At 37.4% G+C, this 13,480-nt stretch overlaps 1 protein-coding gene across 1 annotated transcript in view; it reads left to right on the forward strand.

Annotated features, from left to right (window-relative positions):
- GRIA3 (glutamate ionotropic receptor AMPA type subunit 3) overlaps nucleotides 1–13,480 on the forward strand; it is a 272,552-nt gene that overhangs the window by 247,916 nt on the left and 11,156 nt on the right. The gene's annotated exons all lie outside the window — the stretch shown is intronic.

The following is a 13,480-nucleotide window of genomic DNA, read 5'->3' on the forward strand; positions in this document are numbered from 1 at the left end:
GGCACTGCCCATATTTTTGATCTAACTTGGGTCCCTTCTTAAACTCCCAGACAGAGGCTCCCTGTCCACCCCCCTCCCTCCCCTCACACACCAGGCTAGTTGCCTAGTCCAAGGCTTTCCTATTATACTGTTCCCACCTGCCTCCGTTTGAGTGATGTGAGAAATCAGATTCATCTACTGAAAAGTCAGGTTATAGTATTTTTTTTCCCCTAGGATGTGATGGTTACACACAAGTTGGTTGATTGAGTAGGGGTGACTTATTCAATTATGTGTATGAGTGGTGAAATGTTGTTCTCTGTATGTAATGGCCTATTTAAGCAGGCCCCACTTAACTTGAAAACCAAAGAACTAGACGGGTTTCAAGTTAAATGGGGTCTTTCTTCAATAGGTCATCACATATAGAGACTTTGCCAAGTTATTTTGTGTATTTAAACAAGTGCGTCGCCTGTGGTACTATTTGTGTGTGAATCCTTGATTTGGCTTCTCTTTAGCCATGTTCTTGGTTCAGGTAGGTCTAATTGTTATCCAGGCTGCCACCATGAGAAAACCCATCTTACTTGGCATTCCTTTGGTTCCTAACACTCTTCGGGGCTAAAATGAATCATCCAAGCAACATGAAATAGGGGCTCACTCAGAAGTCAAGATACCAAGTCATGGAAAGACACATTGGGTAAGTACAGGAGAGGACCTGAAAACAGAATCCTCCGTGGCCCAAGGGGCATGAGAATTATATTGAAGCATGTGAGATCAGCTCTTATAACAACCAAGATACCATGGGCATCTTAAGGTGAAGAACAGTGTTTCCCAACCACAAAGCAACAGACAGGCAAGCCAAAACTTTTCTCCTTCAGAGACAATGGCTGTACCTCTGCTCCTCTCTTTCCCTCTCCAACCCTCAGGATCCAAGCGGAAAAGTTAGTTTGCCAGTCTGCAGTGTAATATGGGTTTGGAAACACTGATCCAGAGTACTTGCAAAGAAATAAATTTTAAAAGCAATCAACTTCAGTTAATAATCTCACCAGGCATTGACAAGGTCTTTTACTGTAAAACCTTGATTAACGAGAACTCTCCTCACCAGTGTCCCAACTAACTGAATTGCACCCCCCTCGGAACTTCACATTGATGAGAAAACCTCAGTAGTACCAAAAAAAAAAAAAAGAAGACCTCAAGGAATTAATTTTTTAATCACTTGCCAAGAGATAACCTGTCATTAGGTCACATTCAGCTCTTTCTCCTATAACGTCTCTCCATCTGGATTGACCCTCAAACATTAAAGGCTGCTTCTCTGAGGCAAGAAAGCGGAAACAAGCATTTTAAGAAAACATGCTATTAGCCAAGAATGAAACAAAATGAGTATTCTTATTGAAAATCCCACGCATCCCCTATGGATTCCAATTAATCAAGGTTTTACTGTGTGTCAAAAAATACAGTAACTTCCTGTCCCACCAATGTGAACTGATGACATTGACAATTTAGCCAAGCTTTTGGTTCATTTGATTTTTACAATGGCTAACCCGATGCCCAAAGTATTTAGCACCTTCTTCCTGGTCTTTTTCTCATATTATTAGCAGGCCATGGAGAACTTAATTGTATCATTGAAGTGAGCTGCAGAAAGAAAATTGAGCTGGATTGGATACATTGCTCTCATGAATTCATCATTCATACTCAGCATGGTTAAAAAAGGAGCCATGGACTCTATCAAGATGACTCTAAACAATCCACATGATGCCAAGTGCCCAGAAGCTTTCAAATAACCAAATGTTTGATATAATAGAAACAAAAAATCTGCACATATTTGGCTGAATTTTTACTTTTCACCATATGTTTTGGTATTGTGAAGACCTCAAAACTTTAGACCAACTATTTCCTAATTACAACCAACAATCAAGCTCTTTTTTTTTTCCTCAGTTAGTACTGCTGCAAAGTTTATCAAGTAACTTTATTGCCAGTTCACAATTTCCAGATTATCTGAATTTCAATATGTAAATATAAAATATTTCAGCAGATCATGTTTCCAACTTCTTTGATCATAGTCCTATCTACCAGCCATCTTTCAAATAACTTTTCTTGGTCATTCCTTCAGTCAACCTTTCAATATAAATCAATCCCTTTCTCAACTGTGGATAACAGTGCTGCATTTCCATAATTGTTTATTCCATTTCTGGATTATAGAGGAGCTTGTCTTTATCTTCTTCCTTATTGCTATCTGCTGTTTTCTGAGAGTGAGCAAGAGAAGGAGCAAAAAATGAATCTGAGTCCACTTTACCATTACTTAGTGGTGTTGCTAAACACGAATCAATGGAGAATGAGAGAAAAATGGCAGTGAAGTTCATCAATTTGGAGCTCTCTAATTAATAATTTTGGGATAAACTATACAGGGACCAGTCTAAAAGTTAACTTTATATTATTAGGGATGGGGACAAGGGAGGTTTATTAAATAAATGAAGAGTTTAGACTCTTTAGTTGAATTTGTCCTTAAGAGAACAAACCCTTTGCAAACACTAGAAGCACTTATTAGATATAATCATAATCATTACAAATCTATCTGCTAAAATAGTTCTCACAAGGACCTCCACTAAGGCAATGTCTTATAGTCAGTTTGAATTACAAAATAGACCTAAAGTAATAAAACTGTCGTTCTTCAGACCTATTTTGCAACTCATGACTTGCTTTACTCATTCAGAAAATCCTTCCCCTCTGTTATTCCAAATCAGTGAGGTTTTACTGCATTAGCAAAATGGCTTGAGAATTATACTTATTTATTGTATCTTATCCCCAGTTAATGTGACAATTGACTGTTGAATGTACTGTCATTTCATACAGAAAGTGAGATCCAGAGATGGTAGTGACTTTGAGAAGGTCACACAGCTAATGCTGTCACAAACGTCTGCTGAATTCCAGGGTCACCTCTTGTGATATTATTGCAGACAGCAATTTATTGCATCTACCTACCCAATGAGCAATGTGAATCTGATTGCATGTGAAATGTTTCCATAAGAATCAGGTTCATTCTCAACAAGCTTGGTTACTAGGCAAATGGCATATTTAAGCCATTCCAGCACTCAGTACTGATTACTAAAAATGACAATAATCACAAAGCCTGACATTTATAAGTGCTTTTACTTTTTCAAAAACACTTTCACACCTATTATCTCTGAAACCAGGAGGAGAAGAAATACCTGTATTACTTATCTCTCAGTCTCTGCTCCTGCAACCTTTAAATAATGATGAATGGGCAATTATGTTAAATTGTTGACTTTGTTCCTCTCAGGCATGAGCTATTATACATTCTGAGCCTATCCTAGAAAAGTTACCTTACTAGCAAAAGAACCAGCAACTTTCCAAGCTGCTGTAAATGTGCAAGTACTTAAAATAATGCAACAGATAATTTATTTATTTTATTTTTTCTGAATACAAGAAGTTAAGAATAAGGTCAGTGACTAGGGCAGCCCTTGAACCAGACCCACAGACTAGAACCAAAACACGTCTTAGATTTACCAACTTCTCAAACGTGGGCTAATAAGGCCTAAACAAAGCAGACTTGATCCTTCCTTAATGGACTATAAATGTATAGCAAAGATCATGGAAATTAGAGCTGTGATTTGGGAATTTTTAACCTGCAAATCATCCTTTTGTGTTAGTGCTTTATTCCAACATGTGTGCAAAAGCAGTAATTAAGAGCCAGTGGTCATTTCAGCGATAAACGCACATCACCAGAAGTTTGTGACAGAGCAAGTGAAAGTCTGTCACTGCAAATCACAGAAGAATGGGGATTTAGCTGGGAATTACCATATAGGTATGTCAGCCTCCTTCCATAGCTATCTGTTGCTTCAAACTCCCACATTCTTCTGGTCCCTCCATCTACTCATATTCATTGCCTTACTCTCAGGAAAGGGTGCCAGTTTGGCTTTCCCATCTAGTTTAACCCTACTAAAGGGAGAAGGATGTATGAAACAAGCTATTTGTGACTGGGGTGACAAGTTGTTGTCTTATCCTACCTCACCCTAGATTTGTACCTGGCTTTAGTTTACCAGGGATTTAAATAGACTCCCAGTGCTATATTTTCCAAGGTGAAAAATAGCACATATTGTGTGCTTTGTGGAACAATAAAACAGAATGTTTAAATGAGACCATTCTGAACCCATTGAGTGCAATGAGAATTGTACAGTACATGGATTTCTTAACTTGTAAGGCATATGGGGAAAAGAGGGACAAGGAAGGGCTACGCCATTAAACCTCCATTATTTAAATAAATTGTAGGACATCATTAGGACTTACAGAATATTGATATAGAAATGCAGTTAAAATATATAGGAACTAGAAGAAACTAACCAATGTGCATCACCCACATTGGAGAAAAAAACTTAGAGACTTTGTTTTAATAGATTTGAAAATTGCCTGCAATTAAAATTAGATGTTTCTTTTCATGTGGGTGCTTTTAAAGTACCTAAAAAAGTTTGTTCTTTTAAGAAATTCAAACATGCTCCTCCTCCCTATCCCTAGCAATCTTCTTTTAATTCCATGCATTTGCTTTTAGCAATTCATCTATGCAAAGACAGTAAAATGTGACACTTTGACACAGCCTATTTTCAAATTCCCTCAGCTTCTTAGTCAGTGGTACATAGATGAATAATGTTGTGACCATATTTCCCATATGTACAAATGAGATCTTCAGTTTTGTGTGTATTTCATCTTCTTCCTTTTCTTCCTCTTCCTCTTCTTCTTTGTATGTCTACAATTCTCCTCTACTGTGCCACCATCTCTTAATCACTTCTCTTCCACACCCAGAACAGTCTGACACTCTTGGGCCTTAGGTAATGGATATGAATCTGCATCTACATTTACCTACATAAACAAATGGACCTTTTACTAGTAGGAGCCATTCCTAAAGATAGACATTTTGGACGCCCAAGATTAAGGTGGATCCCAATGACTCTTTATTGACACTGTTATGTGCATAGGCAAGAATCATTACAGCTCGATGGCACTTCCTGGTCTTAGCAGATGTTCCTGTGAATCCCCAAGACTCTGGTTTGGGATCGAGGAGTAGGGTGAGTATATTATGCTCTTCGTTGGTTTGCATGTTTCTGTGCTGGTACTACCTCCTGGAAGTATGAAGAACCTGACAGTTTTATTTCCTGATAGTGATTAAATTTGCTGCTTGAACTTGCTAGGTCTTCCTCCCAAGAACAAATCCTCACGTTCTCTCAAATGGCTGCTCCAAGCAAGGAACTTGTTGCCTTGAGAACTGAACAATTCCAGTGGCTGCCAAAATCATTGATTTTGCCAAATGGTGTTAAAGGATAAATTCTTCCACCGGGAAAAAAAATGTAATCCAGAAAGAAAAGATTTTTTAATTATTCCATTCTGTGAATTTTAAAAATTGACTTTGTGGCCTTAACATGATTTCTGTGATTAGGACATAATTGTTTGCCTTTGGTGATATCATGATAACATGAATGTGTTTCTTATTGACAAATAATGAGCAAATGCCCAACATCAGAACTACAGAAAGAGCAGCAGGAGTGAAAAGCCTGAAGGTAAGAATGCTGTTACACAATTGCCAAAAGGAAAGACATGGTTGCAGTGGCAAAGATTGAAATGGTATATTTCTATGCCCTTCCTGCCCCTGAAGACCAAAGTATTTGGTTTCCTTTCATTTGGAGAGGTTATAGAACCATTGTCTGAAAGGTAGGATAGACACGGAAAAGAAACATGAAGATTTGATTTAACTGAAATACATTTTGTTAGGGTGGGAGTTGGGGTTGGTGGAACAGGGTGGGGGAAATGTCTTTTATGGAGAACAATTGAAATCCATTCTCTTTTGACATTTTAGAGAGCGGTATAGCATTTGGCCCTTGGCACATGAGGCTAATACCCATTGATCAGAGATGGCAAAAGTGTGGTCCCAGTGCTAGATTAACCGTTTTGCTTAATTTCATCTGGCACTGAAGCAAATATTTCTCAAAATATAGACCTAAGGCAATAGCATACTTTACTCTTAAATATATATATATATATATATATATATATATACACACACACTATATATATATATGTATATGTACATATATATACACATACATACACATGCTATATATATACATACATATATATACATATATATATATATACATATACATAGTAAGACTGCTAATGTATCCTGTCTAGCATCACTGCTGGAAATGTAGATGTGATGTGTGGATGCTAGAATGTGTGCTAGAAGAGGGTGGTGTGTACCTTGGCATGGCAACCAGTAGCTGGCTTTCAGATCTGATATATAGACACCATTTGTTGTAATCTATGTTTGAGTATAAGCTAAGACTGATTATTTTTCTATGATTCCTGGAAAAAATGGCTATTAGAGAAAAAAAGAGGATGATGGCACCCATTGGACTGAACTGTCAATGCATATTTTGCCTAGAATCAGGGAAATAAGCTAGATGTCTTCAGAAACACTCATAATTTGAGTTCCTTGTAAACTCAAGTGATGCTTGCATATAACATCAGAAGTTAAAATCTGTGGTCTAATGACCTACATGTCTTCAGAAACATTCATCATCTGAGTTTCTGTCTTCTCTCAGTGCCATTGGAAGGAACTATTCTTAAGAAAATACACTTATGCATAATAAAACCCAACCAAAGTTGATAATTTGAATATTTAATATATGTTAAAATAGAATTTTCAAGTGAATCATACTAATTATATACTTGGAAAAATATCTGTGGACATATTTTAACCAAAACTAGATTCTCCAGCTTAGTATCTTCACTGGACCCCTTGTCTTTGTCAGGGACAAATTGGTAAGAAGTCTTCCCAGACAAATTAATGATGTGATGTGAAATAGTCTACAACTGATAATGGTTTTGGATTCCTATTCTAGAAGAGGAAGTTGAACAGAGGTCTAATTTGGCAAAAAAAAAAAAAAATCCTTCAGGGAAATTCATAGTATGTGGAATCAAAGGTTCTATTTCTTTGAATTTGAGAGGTTATCATTTGGAAATGCCTCTGGCTTCACCCACATGTCTCAAAAGTTGCTTCTTGGAATGCTGTGTTAGCCCAAATGCTCTTCAATAGGTTTCCATCACTAGCATTGTTAGGCCCTTAGTAAAATGACTCACAGCTTTCAACTCCTAATGTTATATGCATGCATTATTGAATTTGCTCTTTGCACTTATATTAAATTATGATCCCATTAGCAAGTAGTTAAATAGGTTTGAGCTACATTTGTGAACTACATGTTTATAAATACTCTCTCAGCAGTGACTTTTAGCAGCCTAGCACTACATAACTCTGCAAATCATTGTAACTGCCCCTGTGGAATTAGGGTTACTTGGGTGGCCAGAGTCCAGTAATGCCAGCAGTCATGTGTGCACATGATCCCAGGTTGTGGAGAAAGTTCAGGGTGATCCAAGGGTAGAAAGATTGAAATGACTTAAACCTTCATTCTCTTGAAATCCTCCGTGAAGGAAATCCTTGTGAAAAGACATGGGTAGAGATTTCTTAAAAGGGTTCCAGACACTTTTGAACTGTCATAGCCTCTAACAGCTGCTATATAGAGAAATAAATCCTTTCACTACCCATACCCAAGTTAACCTACAAAAGAGAATTAGTAAATCCTATTATTCAGCAATGATTCTTCTTTTGCTTGATCATCAAGTGGCTGCAGCTACGTAAAACAAGACCAACCTAGGCAGGGATGTCTATGCCTGCCCACGTATGCCTGTATATCCTGAATAATACTAGGACTTCTCCATGAAAGATAAGTTATTAAGAATGATGACTTGTCACTAGTGATTAAGAAAGGCAGCTTGTAATCATGAAATCCTGAAATATCTTCTGGAAGAAAAAAAAAGGTCAGAAAAAGTGAGGATGACCATTCTTCCACCACTGATATTTCTGAAGTCATTCATAAAAACCCTACATACCAAGAAGCAAGCATTAGTAAGTTAGAGCTTTAGATAAGGGGTACATGGGGGAAGGGATTCCCACTCAGGCTGTGATCAGTTTCCATTTTCATCATCCAGATACTGTGTTGTCAGAGCAAGTTTCTAATTAAGGGTGCAAATGTACTATTCATGCTCATATATTTCTTCTACTTCTCTGTGATCGTGTCTTTATAACCTACATACTACACATGTATGTATCCCTCCAGAGGGTATCATTGAAATCTTCCATATCATTAATTGGGCATTTGCTCTAAAGTATCCCTGCTCAGAAAGGAAACTGAGGCCATTTAGAGTAGAATATATCCCACAGTCTCTCAAGTGGATAAATCCTACTATACCTGGGTTCCTATATTTTTCAGTTTCAGAGCCATATCTATTGTATAACTTCCTCTCTCAACCCTTCCAGGATCACCAGATTATTTGGAGAAATCAACTTGGTAATTACTCACAATACCCAGTTTTAATCCTTCCCACCCCCAGTTCAACACTCTCACATCATCCCGTCAGAGTTTCTTTGTCCACAATAAGGAATCCAACATGGATCCAAGCTACTTTATTTACTATCTTAAAGTATTTTCTGAAATCAAAATTTCAAAATAAATTGGGCAGTTCCTTTGAAATATCTCAAAAGTCTTATTTACTTTTTAAATAAATAACATATTTCACAGAAAAAAATGATGTTCTTATCCTAAAGCTGTCTCCATATGTAAGGTCACTAAAATAACACTGATTCTTTGCAGTGGCTGGTTGCTGCATCCCAGCAACTGAGCCTGGAATCTAGACAACCAACATCTGGGGTGGCTTGATGCCTTGGGCTGTGAGCACAATCCTCTGCAGCTGAGTTATTGCCAGGTGTGAGTGACAGAGATAAGCAGAAAGTTATATCATCCAATAATCTTTTCTTCAAAAATAGAACTCCTTATCAAAGCATTATGAATTACAGTGTTGCCCCTACATATAAAAAATAAATAAATAGATGACACTCCCATGACTCCTCTCCACTCAGGAATCAACATCCTGACACAAGTTAGCATTACTTTCATATACTTCTAAATGACTATCTAATTCACATTTGCTTGTGCCCGCTCCATCTGATTAGTAATGATTTATATGACTTACATGCCATAAAACATTTTTTCTTAGGGGAACTTAATATTCTTTCTCCAACATCTAACATTTTTTTTAAACAAAATACAATGCAGAGTTGTAGTTTGTAAACAGTCACTCATTGCTTCATTTCCCACTTTTTAGGAAGTTTTTGTTTTAATTTATTTCAACAGAGTATGTTGCTCAAACTTAAAGATGTGAGATTCTCATGGTGGAATTTCATATATCGATGAGGAGAACATTTTTGGGCAAAGTGACATTCCCAGACCCCCTGAAATGATATTATAAAGCCCTGCTACTTTCTCCCTTAAGGTTGTTGACCTGTGTCTTTGTCTTAGGAGGGCTGTACACAGCAAAGTTCATAGCAAGCCCTTCAGAGGGAGAATGCTTGACTAATTTCCATGATAGGAATCTGACCTACTTTGTTTAATTCTTTCTGTTCTCTATTGAGGTGAATACAATAAATATTTCTGAATTATAATTCTCTCAGGTACCAGTTAAGGGCCTGCAGTAATTGCTCGAAACATTACCCTGGAGACACATTGCTGCATCACAGTAAAAGGCCCCAGTTGCAAAATATGCCCTTGGGAGGTTGATAGTTATTTGGAGAATGGTGGTCCCTGAAGGAAAAAAATCATTAGGAACATTCAGAAAAGCAAAAATAAGGAGGGCTGTTACTACCCTTTTGTGTGTTCCATTGGTGAATGCACAGTACCGAGTTCAGTGTATACTAATTTGCCTTGTGACCTGCCCCATAATTTTCTGTAGAGGCTTGAGCAGATTGATTAATCTATTTGTGACTCAGTTTCTTTACATACAAAGGGGGGACCAAAAATCTGCCTTCTTGGCATGATTATTAAACTTGACTATAATAATTATATGATAACTATGAGAAGTTACCAGATTGAAAAATAAAAAGCTAAAAGAGAGCTATCAATTTAACAGATATTTACTGAGAAAAGCATCCTAAATGAGGATATAGATGCATAAGCCATGATCCCTGCCCTTGAGAAGTACATGGTATAGAGGGACTCACAAGATATGGACATAAATAATGAGGCAAGGTAGAGAATGATGGAAGGAAGAGAAAATATTGGAGTGAGAGACAAAAATGGCTTCCTGGAGAAAATGACATTTTAAATGACCAAATGTCCACCAAACTCCCTCTTCTTCAAAATATCATTTTTTGTGTGTGTGCACGCGCGCATGCTCATGCATGTGAATTGGGGAAAGAATGTCAGTACATTGGGTTGATTTGGGTTGGACTAGGTAATGCAATCCAGTAAGATACAGTAAGAGAGAAAACAATGTAGATAAAAGCGGTTTTTCTGTACCTTCTTGGAAATTTAGTCTATCCCACAGTAACATGGAGTTCTAGGAGATTTGCCTTTTAAAGTACTTTCTTTTCTTGGCAGCTATCCTAACCTTGTTAAGTGGTATTATCTGTGATTTCTGATTACAGCTTTTATGCTCCTTAGCTGTGCTGCTGCTTGAAATGTTTGTTTTTCTCCCTCATTTTTATTTAGAAGTTCCTAAATGCACATTGGCTCCCTGCCAGATTTCATAAACCCTATGATTTTTTCAATCAAAGACTAAACTTCTTAGGGTGTATCATTTGTCAGCATTCTCTCACATCCTGGGGTATCTCAGAGGAAATCTGGATGATTTAAGGCCAGGTTTCTCGGCCCCAGCATTAACGGCATTTGGGGACCTGATAATTCTTTGTTGTGGGTGCTATCCTATGCATTATAGGATGTTTAGCCACATCCCTGGCCTCTACTCACTGGATGCCTATAGCATTCCCCCACCCAGTTATGACAATAACAACAACAACAAAAAAAAAAAAACCTCCAGATAATGCCAAATGTCCTCTGAAGGACAGAAAAACTCCTAGGTAAAAACCATTGCTCTAAGGTAACGTCCATTGTAACTGTGGAGACCATGGGAGTAGACAGAAGCTACTAGCCATCCTGTGAAAGACACTGGATGACCTAAGGTAGAAATAGGTCATTTGTCAGAAGTAGGATGGTATTTTGCTAATATGCTAAGCCTGAATTTTAGTAAGACTATATAGTGGGCATCCTAGAATAGACTCCTGCACAGGAAAAGAGCCTGTGCTTCTCCAAAACTAATGCTTCTTAAACTTATTGTCCCAGGACCCCTTATACTCTTAAAAATTATTAGAAACCCAAAAAGTTTTTTTTCAGTGCTAGAGATAGAACCCAAAGATTTGAACATGCTAGGCAAGTACTCTACCACTAAGCTATCTTCCCAGTCCCCTCAAAAGAGTTTTGCTTATGTGTGTTATGTCATTAATATTTACACACCAAAAATTAACACTGAAGAATTTTTAGAGAATGTACTCATTGATTCATTTAAAAATAATAAATCCAATATATGTTAGCATAAATAATATACTTTTATGAAACAATTCTATTTTTCCAGTCAAAAATAGTAAGGAGAGTGGTACTATCCTATAATTTTACAAATTTCTTTATTATCTGGCTCAATATAAAAGAATGGGATCCTCATTTATTTTTCTTTACTCAATCTGCTGTGATTTTAAACATCATGTGGCTTCCAAGAAATTCCACTGTATGATATGAAGGTATAATAGTGAGAAGGGCAAACAATGTCTTAGTAGTATTGTAAAAAGTTTTGACTTCACAGGCTTTCTAAGGAAAGGATACCCAAAGGACCCTGGGGATCCCCCCAGAGGACCATGGATCCCATTTTGGGAACCACTGCTCTAAACCAACATGCTATACATTTAACAATCTAGCTCACTTAATGGTTGACAAATGTCTTTAAAAACTAGGATTTTTATAGAGAGTAAAACCTCTCCGTTGGACTACAGTGTGAGTACCTTGTATCAGACTTCAACTGCTCTGTTCCTAATACCAAATAGAGCAGCAGTTCTGAAGAAATTGACCAAAGTTAATTCAAACATAGGAGTTTAAAGGAGGACAGAGCCTGTTAAGGGCTTAGTCAGAGAGCAGTGAGAGGACACTGTGCCCTATGTAATTAAAAAAAAGAGGAAACAGAAAAAAAAACAGAAAGGAGGAAGAAGGGGGGAAAGTGCTAAAGAATCATATTGGCCAAATGATATTATTATATTGTGAGCATGTACATATATATAACAACAACTCCCACCATTGTGTTTAATGTGCCAAAAAAGTGAATATGAAAATAAATTAAATATATACACAGAAAAAATCCATTTAAAAAACAGAAACAAAAAAAGGAAAAAGAAGATGTTTTGTACTTTTTCTTGTGGTCCTAGTAGAGCTCAGGTCCCCTCTGTCACTGCAAAACATTCCCCTGCATCCTGAGCCAGCTTTCACATTGCTGAGTCTCATGTCATTGGTTGGCTTTAAGGCACAGCATTAGGGGAGAAGTGGTAGTGATGAGATAATAAGTAATTAGTGAAGGAAGATAGAGAAGGGGGTCAGATGGTCAGGAGTAGAGAAGAAGGCACTACAACACTGATCTAAGGGCCATAGATGGCTTGTCTGTCCTTTAAAACTTAAGACTTAATTTTCACTGCCAATAATCTGTGAAAGAGGCTCAGAGTTTTGAATACCTTTTATTGCTTTCTATTCCAAGTAACTCTGGTTAGATTTGAGGAACCCAGGATGTTGAGCATTGATTGAAGGAACTTGTGTAAAGATATAAAAGGACCCCAATTTCCTTGTGAGATACCAAATGCAGATACTCTTACTGCCAGGCCCTGCATTAACTAAGAAAGTATCACCTCCCTGCCACCAAAGGTTTATAGTTTTTCAAATCTCAAGTACTCTGAAATTGCATATTACTTTAAAATAATGATACATGTCTTAGAATATCTCAAGATGAGATGGCCCCTCTGCTCTCAACAGCAAATGGGGAAGAAAGGAAATAGGTTTTGGAACTTGGTATAATAGAGGCCAGATGTTTGTGCCTGTAGGCAGTCTTGTCAGTCAATGGATATGTTTATGGGCCCAACTTATCCAAAATAAGCTAAGACACTTTAATGCATGTTCAGGGTTACATAAATTTGTCTGATTTTCTTCTTTTAAGCTAATTGACATTCAGACCAACATGTACTACTATTGGCAATATTGTTCACATGAATCTGAACCCACTATAGTCTCATCATAGAATTATGCTATACTCCCTATGTAACACATTTTTTGCCCAAGTTATTAGAGATTTTTCATTTAAAATTCAATAGCTCACAGGACACAGTGGTGCACATCTATAATCCCAGCAGCTTGGGAGGCTGAGGCAAGAGGATTGTGAGTGCAAGATCAGCCTCAGCAACTTAGCAAGGCCCTCAGCAACTCAGCCCAAGGTCCTGTCTCAAAATAAATTATAAAAAAGGACTGGGGATGTGGCTCAGTGGTTAAGCACCTCTGGGTTCAATCCCTGGTACAAAAAAAAA

Source organism: Spermophilus citellus (genome assembly GCF_964194105.1).
Source record: "Spermophilus citellus genome assembly, chromosome: X".
Lineage (NCBI taxonomy): Eukaryota > Metazoa > Chordata > Mammalia > Rodentia > Sciuridae > Spermophilus > Spermophilus citellus.